This window comes from Pithys albifrons, chromosome 7, assembly GCF_047495875.1.
Source record: "Pithys albifrons albifrons isolate INPA30051 chromosome 7, PitAlb_v1, whole genome shotgun sequence".
NCBI lineage: Eukaryota > Metazoa > Chordata > Aves > Passeriformes > Thamnophilidae > Pithys > Pithys albifrons.
The window spans coordinates 43,719,754-43,736,230 of record NC_092464.1 but is presented as its reverse complement, the minus strand read 5'-3'; the positions used below and the strand labels follow the sequence as shown (position 1 = coordinate 43,736,230).

The 16,477-nt window shown below is 44.1% G+C and overlaps 2 long non-coding RNA genes across 2 annotated transcripts; both read right to left on the bottom strand.

The window, feature by feature from the left end:
- Positions 1–1,182: 1,182 nt before the first annotated feature.
- Positions 1,183–7,235, bottom strand: LOC139674106 (uncharacterized). Its single transcript, XR_011698276.1, has 4 exons — positions 6,147–7,235; positions 4,031–4,208; positions 3,493–3,660; positions 1,183–2,153 (listed from the first exon to the last, which is right to left on the bottom strand). It is a non-coding gene; the product is annotated as an uncharacterized lncRNA (long non-coding RNA).
- A 292-nt stretch (positions 7,236–7,527) lies between these two features.
- LOC139674107 (uncharacterized) lies at positions 7,528–15,768 on the bottom strand. The gene is made up of 3 exons (XR_011698277.1): positions 15,477–15,768; positions 9,594–9,708; positions 7,528–8,025 (listed from the first exon to the last, which is right to left on the bottom strand). It is a non-coding gene; the product is annotated as an uncharacterized lncRNA (long non-coding RNA).
- Between the last annotated feature and the right edge of the window lie 709 nt (positions 15,769–16,477).

Sequence of the window (16,477 nt, the reverse complement as noted above, 5' to 3'; positions counted from 1 at the left end):
CCCATTTCTCACATATTATACACCCTTTTAAACTTTCCACAGAAAACCATTTTTACAGTAGATCCCAATAAAGACTCTCAAACCAGAGGTAAAGATGAAAGTGCATTAGGATAAGAGCTAACAGGAGAAGCTCAAATGTTGCATGAATCTTATCGATCCAGAATATCTATAAGATGCTTTTTTAGTTCTCTGCTCAGAACACAATCCACAATTATTTCACAAAGCCACATTGATTTTCCTCTGTTCTCAGCACTCTTCAGAGACAGGGGAGAAAGTGAAGCACAGAGTGAATGGCAGAGACCAGGGTCAACCTGCTGCAGAGGGAGTTGCTGAGAGTGCAGTGTGTGCTGCTGCTCTAAAGATATCCTCCCAGCTGCCTGGGCAGAAGGTTTCCAGACAGGTGGTGTTTTAATCCCCAGGTGAGAAGTTTGGGATCCATTTGGCATGGAGAACAGTAGGAGGTCAGTTCATGGTATGAAGTTCGCCAAGTCAGCCCTGGGAGGAACGGTTCTCTCGTGGTGAGGCCAGGCCAGTACAAGCTGGCAAGGCTGGGCTAGGCTCCCCCATCTTCTGGGACCTTGCTGTGAGGGTGAGTGAGCAGTTCTGGCATGGAAGGGCATGAGGCAGGGGCCAGTAAGGTACAGATTCTTTCTTCCAGGCTCTTCTGACCCAGGATCAACCTCCTGCTGCCCAGGGACCATTTTTTAAAGGCATTGCCTCTGGGCATCACTCTCTTCTGAGTGAAATAAGTTGCAGTGTTTCTATAACACTGCCAGAAATTCAAAGCAGGTACTGTAAGTCAACAAAATGCTAATTCCCCAAAGGTTAATTAAACTGAGTGGGACTCATAGATGAAATGCAACAGCTGACTGCTGGAATAAACTCTGGCATCACGGTAGCGTTAGGTGGCACTCCAGTGAGAGGGAGCTCCTCAGATGAGTTTTTTGGCACTAACTCCCTTGAGGGAGGGTCCTGTATATAGACCAGTCATTTCGTTCTTGCCTGCCTTCAGGAGATGGAAATGAGTGACACCCAATTCAGTCAACTGGGGGAAAAAAATATGTTGCTTTCCTACAATCCTTCAGAACAGACAGTTGTACACTGACAAAATAGGAGGCTCCACTTGAAGTCCATTTTCTAATGTAAATGCAATGTGTAAATACTGTATATTACTGCCTACCTTTGTTGTCCCTTCCAGGTGAGAGAGAAGACTGAAGAACAGGTCTGTGGGCTTGGGGAGGCTTGCCAAGACAGGGCTGTGCAGCCAGCAGCAGGGGACACAGAGAAGGGGTCCTTTTTTTACCTTTGATACATAGACATTTAGCCCCAACATGGGCATTCCATGTTGCCTTCCACAGCGAAGAGCTGGAGCATGTAACTTGCCCAAGTCCACGCCAGCTCCTGCAGGCAGCTCTGAGCTCCCTCTGGGAACTGCTGCCATCAGATGAATAGCTATTGCTGTCCACGGGAGGTACCTGCCACTTAATAACATCCAAACCACTCTGCCAATTACTGCTTTTTTAATACAAGTATGTGGAACAATTACATAACAGCTGCATGCAATTACTGCATCAGGTGATGTGACCTTTTCAAAACAAAGAAGTAATAAGATTTTACATGTAGAATAGAAAAGAAGATTTTCTCTTAGAACACAAAAGTAAAAATCACGATTTCAAAACACCCCGGTCCCTTTTTCCCTTTTTTTTTCTTTTTTGTTTTTTTTTTTTTTTTGGTAGGATTTCCTTTTAAAACCTAGGTAATGATTGTTCTTTCAATTGCATCTCACATCAGGATTTGGCCATCTGGAGACAATGGAATTAAAAAAAAATAAAATAAGTAATCCCATGAGCAAAAATATGAAGCCCGTACTAAGACCTTGTGCCCTGAGGTAAAGGCCTCTTTTCTCTAGGATGGGCAGAGTTTAGCTTGCAGCTTGGTACAGCCACTGGCATTCTGTGTCCCTTTCTCTGACTCATCTTTACTAATACAACTACTGGAAACTTCCTTTTTGAAACTCCATCCTGCCAAGTGCAATGAACATCAACCAGTGGCTTCAAATGCTATTGATGGGCACCAAGACATCACTATTGCACTCAGATCAGTTCCCCAGGGTAAGGCACAGCATGGATTTCCAGGTGAGGTTGTAAGAAATCCTGTGGCAAAAGGCAGAGGATAAACATGTAAGTAACCAATATATAATGCATGTTTTGGATTCAAGGGCTGAGAAGAATAAAAGTTCATTATATTTTGTTGCATTCAGCAGTTTGTTTTGCTCATGCCAAAGGGATGGAAGATCATGAGATCCCAACAAACAGCCTTCAGTAGTTTAGTTTCTCTGTTTAATTTGCTCTCTGGTGTCGTATTTCCCCTGGATCATGTTTTCCTTTGGACAGATCTTGTTCTGAATCAAGTACACAATTGCTCTACCTGGGGGAAGCTGGGCAAGGGCAAGTACAGGATGTTGTAAAGATGGTATCAAATTTATTAATAAATGGCACTATTCTATGTATTTTCCCTACAAGAAAAGTAACTCAATCTTTACGTTCCTGAAGGGCCTCATGATGACCTGTAGATTTCCACTTCAACTGATTTATATCCGTGTGTCCTCCTATGGATGTGATCTGATGTAGTTTATTAGCCAAACTTATTCAGCTCCTGGTTTTGAAAGCTTAGTAAGTTAATAAATAATACACTCTCTATTTTTAGATCTATCTGTTAACACTCTACATAGTTCAAATGACATATGGATGCCCAAGAGTACAAAACATTCATAAGTCTTATTCCTCTGCTTTTTGATAATCCCTTTTCCTCCTGCTGAGAACATTTCCATCCTTGTGATTACTTTTATGTGGCCCCATCCTCTTGCACAAAAGCAGATAGCACAAACAATATTTGAGGAGACTAAAGGGCTAGCGATGTGAAAATTGCTTCAGTGTTAATTTTGCTTTCTAAATATAGGCACTTTTTTCCCCCAATACAAGGACAAGACAGCAGAAGGTGAATAGTGCCGATGCTTACTTTTACTCTTTTGCAACAGCTTCTGCAATATATTTGGAACTGCTGGGAGAAGAGATTTTTGCACCATGAAGTTTCATGTCTAGGCATTTTACCGATAGGCCTTTTCATCTTTCATGATGGCGAGGAGCAACATACATGTGTATGTGTGTCTACATACATAAGTATATGAAGAGAAAGAGACACACACATGTATACGTGCACTGCAAAGTCTTTTTTAAAAGCACATGGATTTAAACCTCTTGAATTGGTACCTTCTGTCTTTTCAGAAGAGAGGTTTGTTCTGGGTAAGAGGCATGATGTTTATTCTGTCACGTGTTAATTCTATTACTGTCCCCAAGCGGGGAATTTCTGAGGTTATTCTTACAGTCAAGTGGCATTATAGGCTGGAGTCGTAGCTGCTGTATTTCAGTGTATAGCATTAATGTCCCTGCTGTCATTTGTTGTTATTTTTGATTGATTTATTTGCTACAGTACCTGTTAATATGAAAACTTTGTGTTTCTGGCCACTCACTGAATGTCTCTGCTGACACGAGTTTTCCATGCCAGGATGTCAGATGCAGTTTGATAACATCTCTTTTATGTATCACGGTCCTGATAGAGGGAGCAGGCTCTGCATTTGATGTGGACAAAAAATAAATCCACCTGAGGGAAAAAGAAACACAAATGAGAGCTCATAAAGTAACACTGCTGCCAAAATTCTGACCCTACTCCCCAGCACGCACAGACGTGAATTACAAGTAAAATCAAAGGGTTGTGTTGTCTCTATCATAGACTTTTAGCAATCATTTTTTTAATCTTGGACAGCATTTTAAAGGAAACTTAATGGTTTACAAATCTCTAACAAGGTTGTACCATTTTTCTTGAAGAGCCTTTGCAAGATCTGTCTTGTCCATAACACACTCACAGAAGACTAAAACTTGCTAAAATCAGAGAGGGAGGGGTGGGGTGGGTGGTTCTTTTAGGTGCTAGGTAAGCATTGCATGTAACCCTCTCTTTTCAGGTTGTCTCTTACCTTGATTCCAAGTTTTCTGTCTTCCTTGCTCGTGTCCTGACCTGGAGACCACAGTCCTTCAGGAAACAAGGTTGCCATGGGTACAAGATCCCACTGCCCTCACACAGGAAGGGTCATTGGGGTGGCTGGAATGCAGACACCCAGGGACTGAAACTGTTGAATCAGGTAGTACCAAGCCCTGTTAGGAAAGGCAAGAGTTCCTGTGGGATCCAAAGATGTGAAGTCTCCTGGTTGCATAGAGAAATCTTCACTGTATGGTAAATCCCATAGGCTAAAAAAGCAGGACGAGTGAAGTCTGAGCCTTTTCCTTGGAGTCATAACATTCCTGAAAATGTTGGCTTAAGATTAAAATAGCAGTTGGAGTTCATAAGGTGGGAGAAACTAGCACTAGAAACTTTCTCCTTTGTGGAGTCTCTGATGTTTAAAACAGAGGCAGTAGGCTTGGACCTGAAGAAAATGTTGCAGGCCAAGTGGTTGGGTGGTTTTTCTAATGATATTAACTGATTTATAAAAGGACCTCACTGTACCTGTTTTCATGACTATTTTCTGTCTGCTTTCATGCAACTTGTAGAAAGTTAATGTTAAGCTTTCTGAACAGCTGTCACATCTGTTGGAAACTGAGACACACACAGCCCCTATCAAAAGTTATCAAAGGGGACAGACTAAACACAGATCACAACTGTACAAGACTTCATTTGGAAGCCAAATTAAAAACCATTTAAATCTGAGACAGAAGCTCTCAGAGTCTTCTGACCCAACAGATTTAACATTGCAGAAGACAGTGATTACAGCTGAAACACTCCAAAAATGATTCTTATATAATCTGCTGGCTCTTACTGCATGTCGCCTTGGCTCCCTCAAGCGGCTGCTCCCACTCCTGTTTGGCAGCACAGCTGCCGTCTCACAGCTCGAGGGTTCCAGCTCTGCTGCAGGATCACGGCACCAGGCCCTGCTCAAGGGGAGTGGGGGTGGGTGTGCAGCCACGGTTTGTAAGAAATTGGTACCCAGCGAATAACTTAGTTGTCCAGTCTAATCATCCAAGAGACGAATGAAGGGATGGGATGGTTTGCGTTGTTTTTTCATGTCCTTTTTCTTTTTCTTGACATCCTCTAGAGGACTGTCTTGCCATTGGTACTTTCCTCTAAATGCAAAGACAGATCCTAATGGTTTTGCTGCTGATTGTGGTGAGCCTTCATTAGCTATACTAGCTGAGGTCTGCTCTAAAAAAGCCTGGCTGGGGACCTGCAGGACCACATCCTGACTCTAAAATCCTAAAGTTTAGCAAAAACAAATGCAAAATCCTCTACTTGGCACAGTCCTAGGGCTGGACCAACTGTGAGGAACACCCCTGTGGTGGAGGAGCAAACGAACGTGAGGGCTTGCAAAATTTAAGATCAAGGCAGAAGCCATAGAGAGGCATACTTTGGACAGAGGAAGAAAAAAGGGCATCGTGAGAGAGCACAGTTTTTTCAGTAACTGTCTGGACAAGGCCCTGAGTGACCAACTCTTACTTTGGTTATCCCTGCTGTAGACTGAAGTGGGATCAAATGACCCCACGCTCCTTTCTGACCTCTGTTATTCTAAAATCCATGAAACACATGAAGGGTCTGAATTTTTCTGTTCACTGCAGAATTGCTTTAAAAGTACTTACACACCCTGGTGCAAAACTTCTGTAAGTCACCTTTAATTTATTAAGTCTTTCCTTGAAGAGAAGCCTCATCCTACAGCCCCTTGCCAACCACAATTTATCTTCTGTTTTAAGTTTTCCATGTCCTTACAGGCAGAGGTTTTCTGGGTTTCTTCAAGGACATTTACAGATTTCTATTTAATGCTCACCATTTGTGTTGGTTTAGTCTCATGAAGAAGGAATGCAACCTCACCTGTTTGGTGTGGAGATCAGATAGCTGGTAACAGGAACAGGTAAATAAAGCAAGGAGAAAACTGTAATGCAAATGCTGAACATGAACTCTTTTCATATCATAGAGTAGGACTTAAGCATTTACTAAATAGCCACACCTCTAAGCTAAAAAGCCCCTGTCACAGATTATCCCTGCCTGTGCAATGTCACAACAAGCTGCAGGACTTCAGCATGCAGTTTTATGTGGGTAGAACTCACCAAGACTTCTGTAAGTGATGGCTTTCTGCTTCATTTATGCATCAGAACACACAGGAGAGGCTGCCACAGGTGAGTTTTCTGTTTCCTCACTTTTCTTGCTGGATGAGAACTGGATATGGACTGGAAATACATGATGTACTTCTTCAAGCAGTGCGGGAGATTTCCTGCTTTGGTTCAAATTCCAGTTCAAATCAGGGGTAAACTTGAAAAGCAAATACCTGATGCTCTTTACTTCCTATGCATTGGTTTGCATCATGGCACAATAGTGTATAAACTAGAGTTTTGTCAGATGAAACTGAACTGTAAGATGTGGGATGTCCCTAATGAAGTCCGGACTCTAATGGACATTGACATGACCAGGCTGGAGCTCTTCCAAAGTGAAGTATCCTGAGGGATAGTGCCAGCTCTGGTTCTTGGTACCAGTTCCATCCCTCTACAGATCCACTGCTATTGCACATTACCTGTTAATGTAGACAGCCCTTTCTCCACTGAATTTTTCCTTTTGACTCCTTGTGCACAGCAAAGCCTTCATGACAAGCTACATAGCTGTTCTCTTACTCAAATGGTAAAGGTGGAAGAGTCTGTGTAATCTTTAACCTCTCTACTCTTAGGGCACACATATGTTAATAGACCAGTACGAGTAGATATAGAATGAAGATACTCATGCCCTGCACTTTTAAGAAATTAAATTATTAGACCAGGATATTTTCAGACATAAGTTTAGGCTGTTGTGCATTTTGAGACATCTCATCAACTTGACATGACATGTTTTCTAAAGGACTAAGGTGCATACCTTACCATGAACTCTGAGGAGCTGCAATGCTTGCTGAGGACTTGAAGTACCATTGACATACGCTGAATTTGTAATGCTCAGCAATTTGGAATACCTAAAGAAAAAAATCATTTTGCCCCAAGAAATAAAATCATTTTTCTCCAAACACCTGGCTTTGGTTTTTGGTCTCTGGCCTTAGACTTTCAAAGGAAAGACACTGGTCTTTCCTTAGTCTCTGTACAGAGCATTAAAACAGAATAATCCATGTGAAGGCTGAGACTGGGCTCTGCCACTGTAAGTAAGAAGGGTGGGAGACATTTTCTTCCCAAGCCTTAGACATCCTTGGACAGGCCTGACAGGGTGTGTGCAGCAGCTGGGGCAGTGTGGCCCCGGGTCAGAGACTGCAGCCTGGGCTCAGGTGTCAGCAGCTATCTGTGTGCCTGCAGTAGTGCAGGACAGCCCCAGGAACCATGGGCCCCACAGGCTGCAGGGCATCTCCTCCAGGCTTTGCTGCTGCTGAGGTTCATCAGGCAGCTGCTCAACCCAGCCAGCACTTCAGGAACAGTTGCTAATTATTACAGGAGTTTGTGTTAGAATAGGCAAGTGTGTATACCTTTGCTTTGTTTTAAATGCCATCTCAGTTATTTATTTCTGAATGACACCTTTTTTTTAATCATGTGCTACCCATTCCAACACAAAAGATCTAATTTACCTCTTCAATTCACCCCTTCTTCCCATCACTGTTAGGAGAGCACTTGTTCCTTCCTCTTGCTAATGCCACCAGGCAGACCATGCTCTGCTCAGTTTGGGGGTGAAAAGGAATTCATTACTCTTTCAAAAGTGTCAATACATGGGCTAATAGAAGGTCACTCCAGAAATTATTCCAATGTACAAAAACATGAATGCCAGTGATACATCAAGTGCACACAAATCTGGTGTGCAATGCAATCTTTTGACAATGAACTGAATACAAACCCAGCAAGACTTACACCACGTGTGTTTCCATTTTTGACCCCTGGAAACTCAATCATGGTTTACTTCTGAAGCCATTTAACCATCATAGACTTGAGTGGGCTCCTCAATACACACCTGCAGCATCTGGAACAGCTGTTGATATAAAAAGAAAAGGGAGAGCAATGTCATGTGCGAATGTGCACACCATTGGGAAGGCACCTGGGATCCCAGGGTGGGACAGAGAGGCTGACAGCACTGGGGACAGTGGGGAGGTGGAAGAGAGGCAAGGCCTGGTTCAGGGTGCAAGTGTACAAACCCTCAAGGACAAACTGAGTTTGGGTGACAGTGAGGAGTGTGTGACTCTGCTGAGGGTGCCTGTCATATAAAATACTAGTGCTGAGATATGGGGTATGAGAGCTCTGGTCACCGTGATGATCTCAGAGGCAAAAACAAAGAATAAAAAAATAAACTTAGCAAAGCAGCCCAAGTAAAGTGGAAAGCCACAGCACGACCACCACAGTCACATGGGACAATTCTGTGAAGTCCTGTGAGAGTCAGAGTGTCCTGAGGGGTGGGGAATTGTTCCATCCTCTCTCTGAGGCAGACACATGGGGAGTTCAGGTCCTCACAGGATGGCAGATGGGTTGGGTTTTTTGCCCTTCATGCAAGTGGATCCCCTCTCTCCCCATCTCCTCTGTGAGAGACAGAGTAGAGGACAGAGACTGAGCACATAAGTCAAATTGCAACCAGTGCTCCTGAGAGCAGGGCTGGAGAGAGGAGGCCCCAAGGCCAGTCTGTAACACAGAATTACTGAGAAATACTCACAGGCTGTATAAAATTCTGAATTACAGACCCTTATTCCCCATTATGACCAAGAATATCAATATTTCTGCTGAAAAGATGCAATGCAGAAGGAAGACACTAGTAGACCTTAGCATTGTGCCAAAACACATTTTTCTTTCATCTTAAAAGTGTGGGGGTTTTTCAGTGAAGTTTCAGATGGGAGCAGAGCCTGGCCTAGGCCTGGCACATGTTAAGAGCCAAGCCTCAGTAAAATGCACACTGAGTGTTATAAACGACTACCCAAACAGCCAATTATTCGGTATAAAGGGTAGTTTAATTTTATAAGTAATGAAAGCTACAGAGTAAACAGCACAGCACTGGGTGCACTGGGAGTCTCTGCTCCATGAGTGACATGCCGTTAGAGCTCACAGGCTCTGCTTATTACAGGTAAAACATACATATTCTTTATTTCTTGTTAAATGATTGTCTTTTAGGTCCTCCCATCTGATTCTGCACGGTGTTTCTTGGTAATTGTGGGGCTGGGGTCAGGAAGGATGGTAATTCTTCTTTAGAGTGATTCTTAACTTAAAATTTAACTAGAGACAATCTTGTTAGTTAAGTCCTATCTGTTGTCTTGAGGTATTTCTTCTTTATCTTGATTGTGTTTGCTTCTCTATAGTATTTAGTTATTCTCGGCTTATATTTGGTCTGCACTGTATCTATCTGACTTCAAAAGGCTGCTTGGTTATTAACCTTAGTTCTTTTCTTTTTCTACTTTTTATACATTATTTGATAAGCTCATAGACATTCTGTTGCTAAATCTCTACTGCATCAAGCTACACAGAATGTCTTGTTATGTTCTTGACACGAATTAAGTCTATATACATCACATGAGTACTATAAAATAACATTTGTATTAGTGAGTATATATGTGGTACCTGGGATTTTAGGCAGACTCTGGCTCCATCTCAGAGGCTTGTTGTGAATCCACTGTGCACATCCATCTACCTCCTGCAAAGCAGCACTGCTGACGATGCCCCAGGCCATGCAGTGCTGAAACATGAGGGCAGGGAGACCACAGATACCCTGCAACAACCATTACTAACTCTCATTAAAAGCTAAATCATGAAAAATGAACAGTTCAGTGCAAGAGCATGAGACATTAGCCTCAAGGAATGAAAAAGGAGGAGGAAACACCCTTCACCAAAAGGCTGTGTTGGGGTAGACCAGGAATTTATACAAGGGCGGAAATACTACAAAAGAGGGGTTGATGAGGACGCTGAAGTCCAAGACCCTGACCCCCGAATATGGAAGCCCTGCGAGGATTTTATGAGGACTGTAACAGTTTTACACCCTATATTGATGTTTTCCCTGTTTAAATGTTATACAGTCATCATGTCTACCCCATGTATTTTCCCTTAATCATCTTGTCCAAGTTTCTTCTTCCCACAAACTCTTAGGGCATTTTCCCGCGAACCCATTCCTGATTGGCCGCAGTTTGGTGCAATGCACCACAGTTCCATATTTGGTTATGTTCTAATCCCTGTTTCCCATTGGTCCTTTCCCTGCCCCTCCCCTCTATTTGCATATGGACCAATGGGATGCCTCACCCCATCCTATCTCCTCCCCTTTCTCCTCCCAAGTTCCAGAAAGTTCCACCACTCCCTATATAAGGCTGGGCACACCCAATAAACTTGCTTCTCCTCCTTGCCTCTCATCCTGCGTGGTCGTCTTCTTTTGGGAGCTCAGTGCCAGGACGGGAGCAGTAGGAGCCTACCTGAGTTTTGAGGGGTTTTCCTAAAAGAGGTGCTCTTTTGAGAGCTTGATATCACTTCCCCCCGAGGCTGAAGAACTCCCCCACCATATCGGTGCCGCATTAATCCACAGATAAGGCTGGTTAGCATATTTTTAGGAAAAGGAGATCATGGTTGAGATGCACATAAGAACTACATAAAGGCAGAACTAGCCAAGCTCCTGTGTGGAGAAGAGGGATAAATCCACTTCATTAAGTTGTTTCTAAAACTGGTGCAGATAAGCTAAACCTTAAAGGAGACACTCATTTAAGATCGATGTTGATGGAGTAGGGGTGGAGAGGTAGCTGTTGAAAGGACTGCCATAAGCCAGTTCTCCCAAGTTTTCACTCACTGACACTTCCCAGTGTTTCCTAATAAAAATAATCTGTTAAAATCAGACTCTGGAGACAGCTTGTCTTTGGCTGCCAGTGCAATTTCTCACAATTGTTTCATGTAGTAAATGCTTTTGGAGTAAGTCGGGGACAACTTTGAGATGGATTTTTAAGTTACTGTTACTTATACTAGTGAAGCACTTTTATAGCTTTAAAACAGAAAAAAAAGGCTACAAGGGCATTGCATAAAGCTAGTTAGAGCTAGTAAAGCTGCTGATAGATATTCCTTCCCCATCCTAGTTTGTAGCACCTGCAACTGTGCAGGTAAATAGCCTTGTACTTGCTTGGGACTGTGGCAGTGCTGCAGAGTGAACTGTCTGTAAGCCCAGGGGATAAACCAGCAGCCAGGAACTGCAGGGTACAGTGCAAACCTCATGGCAGCGCTGCTGAAATCCTTGCTGACACAATTACTGTGAGGGTTCCTCCCCAAGGCAGCAAAGGCCACATCCCCCAGGAGAGGGCAGAGGCGGAAGCTGCCTGGCTGGGGCTGTCCCGGGTTTGAGGGCAGGGACAGAAAGTCACAGTCCCTCTCTATGGAACGGGATAATGGAGCTGCAGCCCTTGGCCTATATCCTGAACTCATGGTTGGTTGGCTCTTCCTGGGGCCTCTCTATTTTCCCAGAATTTAGGAAACTGCTTGAGGGACCTCCTCTCCTTTTTTTTTTCTTTTTTTTTTGGTCACAGTAAAACACAAGTGCAGTGGTTTTTCAAAGTGGAGATGAACTAAAGTTAGGAAACCTTTATGAATCCAGGGTCCATTTCTTGTATGTGCCATAAACTTCTACTCATTATATGACCATGACATTTGAGAGAAGGATGGCAGAGTCTGTCTCTTCATTACTGACAATGTGGTGACAGGACAAACCCACAGCTTCCCTGCTGTGGACCCAGGTCTGGGGGAGCAGTTAATAGCGATTTTTCTAATATGATACTTTTAAATTCCAAGCTGGTTTCACTAGTAAGCCATGGAAGTCATCTTTTACTCTTCCACATCAGTTATGATTTTGAAATATTTTAGTGCAAAAAAACCCTCCTGCCTTTCATAGCTTTGAAATGACTGCTACCGGGGTTCAACTGCAGGAAAGCTTTTAGCCACAGAACTGGGCAACAACCATCTTTAATAAAAATAAAAAATAAATACCAATGTTTTGATAAGGGTGACATAAACCACATCTCAGCTACCTGGAAACAGTTCTGCTGTTTTTCACTGAAGAAAAACCCTCATCATCTATTAAATATTATGATCAATTCTATTGGAGGCTTTTAGGTGCTTCTGTAAAGTGCAGTATGTTACCTTGTTGCTATAGCAGAGGACACTTGAAATTAAGGAAGCTTTTATGTGCATTTTGCTCCAGAACTTGCTCATTGTGGGCTATCCCCAGCAGCAGCAGGATGTACTGACTCACACAGCCCCCGCTGCTGCTGCAGGACAGGGAGCTGTGAGGCTGGTCAGGCCAGTGTACACACCAAGAGCCAGAAGATGGTAACAAACAGCCTGGACATCCTTTGCTTGGGGATTCCCCTCAGAGACAGGAAGGGGATGTGTGAGTTGGTCAGCAAGAATTCACTTCTATAATTTTCCAAGTGATCCCAACCATTCAGTGGCTCTCTGTGGACAGACTGTGGGTACCTGGGTGTGGACCATGCATCTCCAAGACACATCCAATCTACAGCTTCTCCAGGACGCTTTTCCAACACTCTCTTTGTCCCAACTTGTCATAGATGCATCTTTTGTATGGCCCACGTGATGTTTGCAAAGTGCTTTGTGTGGTGTGTGGATGAGAAGGAGCTATATAAATGCAAATTTAATGTATTCATTTATTCTACACTGAAGGTTGTGCTGAAGGCCAGGTAAATTACACCCACAGCATCTGCCAGTCAGCTCCTAATGTCATCCACTTCAAAAACAATAACTTCCCACAGAATTTGTTAAGCATGATTTTCTTTTGTTAGTCCTTGCACACTAGTTTTAATCAAATTACGCTTCTCCAGGTCCTTTCCATCAGGCTGGACCCACTCACTGCTGAATTGAAGGACCCTGATCATTACTCCCTGCATCATTTGCCTGACCTTGCCATGAGCATAACGAGGTTCATCCCTCCAGCACAGCCCCAGCTTCTCCCAGCTCGCTGCTGAGATCCCCAGGGGCTGGATCCTTGCACTGAAGCTTTAACAACCTGCAACAGGAGCGAGTCCTTCATCACTCACTCTGGATTTACCCGAAGTCCCTTCATTATTTCTTTCACTCCCCCTGAAAGTGTATGGCTGTCCCCAACATTGCTCCCATTATCCCTCTTTGAACGCTGGAAAAAGAATGTATCTACATTTCCTGATGTGCTTAGTATTTCTGTCATCACTGCCTCCCTCAGCCTGCCCTGACCTTTGCAATGACATTTTCAGCAGCTCTATTCCCAACACTTCTTCCTTGCTGCTATTTCCTGTGCATTTTTTTCTTCATTTTTTCTAGCTTTATTTTTGTGATTATTTTTTAATTTGCTCTTTTATGCTCTCCTCGATAGATCCCTGGACATAGAGATGACCCGGTGGCCTTTCAGGCATTGCTTGTACCCTGCAGCAAGCCTCACTGTGCTCTGTGATGCTGCTGGGTGCTGAGGACAGGGAGAATAAAGCTGGCCACAAGTGAGGCTCAGTGCATGGAAGGCAGTTTTGCCTGCACACCTTCGGAGAGCTCAGCTACTCTGCTGCTGGGGTGTGTGTGCTGCTGGCCTCGTGCAGGGATGGTATGCCAGGAGAAAGCCTAAGCTTACAGCTGCTGACACCACTCACGCTGCTGGTTTGACCCCAGGCTGATCCCAGCCGTGAGATCCGAAGCCGAGTGCCCCTGTGGCCCAGACCCACATCCCTTCAGCTGTCACACCTCTGTGGTTCCGTGTCCCTGGGCCCGCAGTGCTGCACACACCTGAGACCCCCAGGGAGCAGAGGAAATGCAGGAAAATAGTTTCCTTTACGCAATCCCAAGACTGGATTTTTCCAGACCAAATTACATGGGCAGAAATAAAGCCCTGGAGAAACAAAACGTGGCTTATGATAACCTGATCTGTTTAGCACCTCCAGGCTTAGCCTTGAAATTTGGGAATAATCATTTGCACTGGTGTGCACCCCTGGTTTTGTTTTGAGGCTCAGACTCTCAAACCCTGTCAAGTCCTTGTCTGGATTTGCCTGTTGAGTCAGTAAGTGGTGGACTCAGACCTTCAGCTGCCATAAAGAAGCAAAGCTTCAGTGTGACATTGGCATAGCTTATAGTGCATGAGAAAAACTGTTTTTTACATTCCTTAGAGTGAAAGATACACTGAAAAGCAGACAGAAAACCTACTGGTTACTTATTAGGACAGCCTTATCACCACAGTCTTTCAATCATGCCTCCCCCTTTACCAGTGTAACAGGGCTGATGTGGTTCAGAATGGCTCTTATTAATTATCTTCACTGTCTTATTTTCCCTCTTCCTTTCCCTAGCAGGTATTATTTATCCAGCAGTGCTGCTGGACAAAACTGGTACTGCAGTTTTGTTCTATCAGTGAGTGAGTTCCTTGAGGCTCAGAAAGAACAAATGCTGCTTTTGTGAGGGTCTCCAAATCCCTGGAAGAGACACCCGCAATCTCTGGGAACACCCTTGGGAAACAGCAGGAGGACAGATGTGGAGCTTGGCAATGCCATTTTCAGCCTCACTACAGCAAGCAGGGATCCATCGAAGCAGTTTGGCTAAAGCAGGACAAGGGGTACAATGAATGAGAGCGACGAGAGCAGAAACAATATAATTTCACCTAAGCAAACTGAACAACAAAGACTTCAGCAAAGGCTGATGCTCTTCCAGTGCTGATATGGTGACACAGCTAAAGGGACAAGCAATTCTCACCTGAAACCAAATAAAAAAGATCAAACAAATCCAGTGGAGGTAATGTGTCCCCCTAACTGTGCTTGCCATCCTGCCCAAGCACTTTGTCCTTAATTACATGACTGTTTTTATCTGCAGTGAGAACACAGTGCTTGTCTCTGCCTTTTGGACTAAGGAGAGAGGTTTGTGCTGACCACATACCCATGTCCTCACATGCCTGCAACACACAGATCAGACACTTCACACCAGCACAGTTTTGTCAGATCCCTTCACATTTTCACACCAGCTCCAGCCTGGCATCCCCACTCCCTCCAAAGCCTCCCTTCTCCAGAACTCCCTGGAGAGAAAACACGGAGAAAGAGCCTGTAGACATCTACTCAAGCAGAGAGTGATGCATGAGAAAGACCAGCAAACAGCCTTGGGACACACTTTGCACAGGTATCAGGGTGGAGTGGCCAGGCAGACAAGAATTGGCAAGGCAAGAAGCAGCTGACAGAGTTAAGCTGCACATGTCATTGTGGGTCTTCTAAGTCAACAGTGTGAATCTTAATTCCTTCATCTAGGTTAGTGCAAGAAAGCAGGGGAAAGAAAACATCTGGCCTAGCAGCTGCCTCACCAAAAGCAAATACAGTAAAAATTGTTTAAATTCTAGCTCTACTTTAGCCAAATAGGTGCAATGGTTACTGCTTACCTGTTTTGCTAGAGCTTTGCTGTCCCTTTTAAAAGAAATAACATTCATTAAGCCATCTGATTTCTCTTTGCAAGTGGAGAACATAAACTCACCAAGCAGTAAATCTCTTCCTTGTTTCTGGCTCACTCTCTTAAGCTTGAGTGCAGCTCTTGTTGTTGCCAGTTGAGTTCTGGCGGATGGGTGGAAACTGAGGTTTCCAGGACTGAGCAGCTGCTGAAGTAGAGTGTGAATGCCGAGGTCTGGAATGCAGCAGTAAATCTTTTGTAAGATGTCACCCTCAAAGATTGCTTATTTCTTTATGGAGAAGTGTGAGAAGCCACACATGTGTTGCTGTTTCCTGGAGACCAGACACACAGCATGTCACCTGCCCAGCTGGCCAAATCCAAGCAGAGGCTCCTATCGTCTTGTTAAAGCTGCACTGGGTAACTTACCAGGCTTTTGTGTGGCTGATTTCCAACTGCCCTTTCCAGTCACCCATTACTCAGCCAGGAGGAGGAGTTGCACAGAGTCCAGCAGCACACCTAAGGAAGGCAGACCTTCTGCTGGCTGGCTGTGCTCAGCAATGCATCAGTCCATCTGCTGGAATAAGATCCTGAGAACCAGGGGATGCAGTCAGCCCAAGAAAGGCTGCTGAGAGAGCACTAAGTATCCTGAAATAGATTCAGTTTTGCTAATTCTGGATAATCTCAACAGGTTTTGGAACACATTATACTGTGAGTACCACCCCTCTGCGGACAAGTGACTGTATCAGTACTGAGGTGTAGCAATTTATAGAGTTGTTCCAATATACCTGTAGCAAAAGGTGCTGAATCCACAGAGTATTCATGTCAATACATTAACAAATTTTTCCCCAGGGCCTGTGAGCAATGTGGCACTTGAGCAGTGCTGGTGCTGTAGTGCTCTCAGTTTCCCTGTCCTATCCTCTGTGTTACCCAGATGAAGCTGTAACTACATTTCTTTCCAGCTGAGACTTACACTTTCCATGAAAACGAAGCTAAAGAACAAGCAACAAGAATGAGAACTTCCCAATTCTGTGGTTTGAAACAGGAGTGGACGGTAGATACTTTGGTGTGTCAGGCTCTTTCTTTCTTGA